The sequence below is a fragment of the Peromyscus leucopus genome, chromosome 18, assembly GCF_004664715.2.
Source record: "Peromyscus leucopus breed LL Stock chromosome 18, UCI_PerLeu_2.1, whole genome shotgun sequence".
Taxonomy (NCBI): Eukaryota; Metazoa; Chordata; class Mammalia; order Rodentia; family Cricetidae; genus Peromyscus; species Peromyscus leucopus.
Genome location: NC_051078.1, coordinates 44,992,723 through 44,997,559, shown reverse-complemented (window position 1 = coordinate 44,997,559; position 4,837 = coordinate 44,992,723). Strand labels below are relative to the sequence as shown.

General features: G+C 46.4%; 1 pseudogene; it reads left to right on the top strand.

Annotated features, from left to right (window-relative positions):
• The first annotated feature begins 1,185 nt into the window (after positions 1 to 1,185).
• LOC114702985 lies at positions 1,186 to 4,081 on the top strand (annotated as a pseudogene).
• The last annotated feature ends 756 nt before the right edge of the window (positions 4,082 to 4,837 follow it).

Sequence of the window (4,837 nt, the reverse complement as noted above, 5' to 3'; positions counted from 1 at the left end):
TCTAAGAGGGGCATAGCACCAAGGAGGCAATAGAAAGACCCTCCCAGTTCACACTGTGGCCAGACCAAATGTTTGTCAAGGCAGAGCTCAGAGTATCTGACTGACTTACAGGCCTGAGATGAGGCTGACGGTGAGGGAAATCAGTGTGTGACAGCCACCCTGAGCACCACTAAGCTCGAGACATTGCTGAGGCTCCTAACATTTTGGAGGATACTTTTATCCCCCCTGAAAGCCAGCCAGAGGGGGCACTGTGCCTGAGACTGATCTCATGGCGCTGATAAAAAGTCAAATAAAGACAAGAAAATTAGCCACGAATGACAAGAGATTTTTGTCCCCAACTTGCAAAAGTTCTTGGTGAATTCTAACTTCCTGTTTTTCCTGATCATAGAGGCTGCTGGAGCCTGAGGGAAGGGTTATTCTCAAAGGCAAGGGGGCTTCCCGGGACACCATTTTTTGGAAAGCAACAATCCCTGCTGACCTCTTGGTGTCCCTGAAGCCTGATGTAGAAAATCCAGTCAAATGGCTCCAATGTCCAGAGCCTCATGCAATCAGCAAAACAACGCCTTCCATAGACTAAGCTGCTGACCAGAGACCTCAGATTGTCCTTAGGGAAAGGGCAGACTCATACCAAGGTCCTTTCTATTCTGTGGGCAAGAGACTGGCCACGGCCAGGAAAGCCCCTATGTGCAGCCCTTCCCTGCTGGCTCAAGTGTTTGCTCAAAATATCTAGAAGCCTGGTCCCCAGTGGGAATGCTAAGAGGTGGTCGACCCTTCATGAGGTGGGCTCTCACCCCCAGAAGGTACTAATGAAGCTCACAAGAGTGAGCTACACAACAAAGCAAACACACACTCTCGGTGTTCTCCTTTCTGCTTCTCTGCTGTGCTGTGAGCCATCGAGGGGAACCCCAGACTAGACATTGGTGCCGTGATTCTAAATCTCCAAAACCGTGAGTTAAATAAACTGGTTGGCACTGTGCTCGCACAGAGTGCCTTGGACTGACAACTGAGGAGCCGTGCTTGTGACGGAAGTGTCCCACAAAGCCCATCTCAGGGAGCAGAACAGGAAACCATCTGCAGGACGGGGACCTGGAGTGAGAAACTTTCCTGACAGCCACAAGAGTTGAAGACAGAGATGATGAAAAGGGTTGCTCCAGAGTCCAAGCGCTCTTATCAAATTAAACATTATTTGGAGACTTCAATTTGCCATGGGACAAATTTTTAAAGGAACAGATCAAATTGAATGAGGTATCTTTGGAAGTAATGACGAAATTCCATGGGCTAAGCTGTCTAAAGGGCTTCAGCATAATCATGTGAGCACTGAGTGTGTCAGAGACAGAACTCATGGAAGTCAGTGCAGACAAAACTACACTCAGTATCTCCACGCAAACCCCACCCTAAAGTGACTGACAAGCATAAAAATGATGTGAGAAACATCCGCCTACGTTAAAGGCTTCCCAACTTGATGATGTAAGAGAATGGCTACGGGGTAAAGGTCAGATGCTAAATATCCGGAGTAAGGGGTCAGTCTTAGCTGTAGTTAATCTGTGAAGAAGTCTGTGGAGACTTCCGGCCAGAAGCACAAAGACGCAAACCTGCCGATACTCTTTAAATACGACTTTGCAAAAAGGAGGAGGAAGAAGAGGAGGAAGAAGAGGAGAGAGAGAGAGGCAAAATGAGGCAGGATTAAGAGTTTGAACAAGAACACCAAGGCAGACGTAAGTCAGGGAGTATAAGCTCTCTAAAAGGGAACACAGAACACTTCCTGGAGGTTTGGAGTGACTTAGATGCCTAGGCACAAAGAAAAGGATTTATACACCCTTTTCTCAAATCACAGTGAAATAAAATAGATTGATGTTGTCAGAGAAGCAATGATTCATTTGAAAGGAAAGCTATGGATGCAGACAGCAGTGATCCACCTAAAGGACAGAGAAAATCATACAGGATCAACAAGAATCCCTAAACAAGTGGAGGTCAGAGGTCACAGACTTAAAGGAAACAAAACAGGGAGACCAAGTGGCCCATGGGGCAGCTGAAGAAGGAAGGAAGGAAGACAAGGTTTGTTGGGGGGCAGGGAGGGGAGCGCAGGGTGCAGGACCAAGGAAGGGAGGAAGGATGGAAGCCGCGGAGAAGCATGAGAAAAGAGAGAACGGTGCCAGAGTTTAACAAGCGACGTTTATTCACGTTAGTTAGATTTCAAGCTGTCCCGTGTCTTTGGAGGCTTTTAAAAAGAAAGGTGACTAGGTCCACCTGCGTGTCCACCTACAGACAAGGGGAGCTTTTCAAATGGGCAGTTCTCTTTGTGTTCAGGTGACTCACCATGAAAAGAAAAACTTTCCTCTTAATTTAGACTTCATAATACCAGAATGTATCAGTACAGACATACATAAAAATAAAAATTAATTAAAAAAAAAAGTAGAAACAAATTGAGGAAGACATCTGACATCAACCTGTGACCTACACACTCACACACACAAAAAATCATACACAAACACACACACGAACACATGCACAAACATATACACACAAAAATACACAAACACACACACCAACATACACACACAAACAGAAATATACACAAACATACACATACACAAATACACACACAAACATATACACACACATATACTACAAAAACTAAAAAAACAAAAAACCTGTACATTTCAGACTGATTAAAATTGTGGGGAAAATGCTATACACATTTCACCACAACTTTTAAAGAGTTGTGCATTTTATGGTTTGTATGTGTGTGTACTAGCAAGACAGAAAAGGGAGCATTATAAATTGTTTATTTTTAAAAGAAAATACTTATGAGAAGAAGAACAAGGTGTCTAGAGTTTTACACCCTTGGTCTTTTTACAGCGTCATTTATTTTGTCTGGAGACTTTCTGGCACCCCTTGGAATATGCACAGACACCTAGGCATTGCTGATGAGGGGCCGGGAGCCAAACAGAAGACCTGAGGGACTAAGAAAATGCGCGTACATTTGAGTCTGAGAGAAGCACTGCCTAGGAGTAGGTTTGACTTGGGTCTGAGCTAGCGAGTCTGAGACCACTAACATTTTATGTTTATGGCTTCTCAATGCTCTGTGTAGTAAATGGAGGGTACTGCGGTGGGTGGGGAGTCAGGGGTCGGCTTGGCACCATAGGATCTGTCTGTGTGAGTTCAGGTAAATGTCTTTCCTTCTCTGAGCCCTTCACCATCCTGTCATCCATGAACAGTATCTGCCCACTTCTATCATGATACCTTTTTTATTACACACTTGTGATAGCCGGGCACTTGGAACACACATGCTGCTTCAAGCATCATTCAGTCTTCACAAGTGTCCTGAGAGTCAGGCGTGACCCCTGTCACACAAATTAGGAAACCAAGGTGGATGCCACCCTGTCTGCTCTAGTTTTGTTTGTTTGTTTGTTTGTTTTTCTGTTGTTGTGATTTAAAATAATTAATTAATTGCAAAAAAAATAAATAAATAAACTGACAAGAAGCCACTTAGGGGTTTATTTGACCTCACAACTCCAGGCTGCGGTCCACCGTGGTGGGGAATCACAGCACAGGAGCTCTGTCCAGGAAGCTGGTCACATCATCTGCAGTCAAGAGCAGAGAGCAGTGAATGCATGCTCGGGGCTCGAGGGCTTGCTTATGCACAGCTAACCTTCTTTCTTCACTCGCATACAGTTCAGGAACCGGCCCAGGAAATGGTGCCTTTCACAGTCAGGATGGATCTTCCCACGAAGATTAACTCAGTTAAAACCATCCCTCCCAGATGTGCCCACAGGTCAGTGGCTCAGGAGACTCTCTTGCCAGGTGACAGTAGGTTGTGTCCCGTTGATAAAGGTCGCCACCGATGGTGCACAGCAACCCCCTCCTTACTCACTTATTTGACCGCCTGTGGCTACCTGGTGTTATTCACAGGCTGCTCCAAGTAGCGTGACCACATCAGGTACCCCGGAATGGCCAGGGATTACAGACCCCAGGAAGAACACTCAGCCAACAAGAGCTGAAAGCTGGTGAACACAGCACGGACCTTCTCTGCAAGAAGACAACCCAGGATGTTGTGTACACAATCTCAGTGGCCCTGTAGAGTCAAGATCTTGTCATCCACCCTCTTTGCTCTGCTTCCTTCTCTCTCCAACCTGAGAGTGGTCCCCCCAACCCTGCCCACCCCAGATGGCCTTCATGCACTCAAAAGCTTCTTGCTTTTGGGCAAATGCAAAGAATGATAGCATCTGAGGGTGAGAAACCTGCTGTTAGTTATTTAGCGGCACTCTTACCCTGCGAGGAAATGTCACGAAACACAACAGAATCCACTAACAAGAGTTTTATTAAGATAAGAGAGAGAGACAGATGTGCACAAGCCTACAGAAAACACACGTGAATAAAGATGGAGTTGAGAATATGGCGCCAGCTTATAAAGGCTGGGCCGCGCCTACGCACACAGGCCCATATGGCTATTCCATGCATGCATGTAGATCACATGGTTGCACTGTGTGCTTTACACAACCACACAAAGCCATGGGGTCCTGGTCACGTGAGACATTTTGAAATGGCTGGGCAGAAGTGACTAGGTCCGCCGGGCATGCTCAGCCATGCCCAACCGTGGGGGCCTCAGCTGAGTCACTGGGAAAGTTGCACTTCTTGTCCTGGACTGCTAGTTTGGTCTCCTGGATTTTCTACCTTGTAACTTGCCTGGTTGTTGGCGAACCAAGTGGCACATTCCAAATGAACAGGGGGTTTCCCTGAAAAGCAAGTGGTCACAGCCCTGTCTCTGGATCTTTCCATCAGCCCTGTGCAGACAGGCAGGTGAGTTTGGTGCCCATCTGGCAGGAAACTGAGGCTT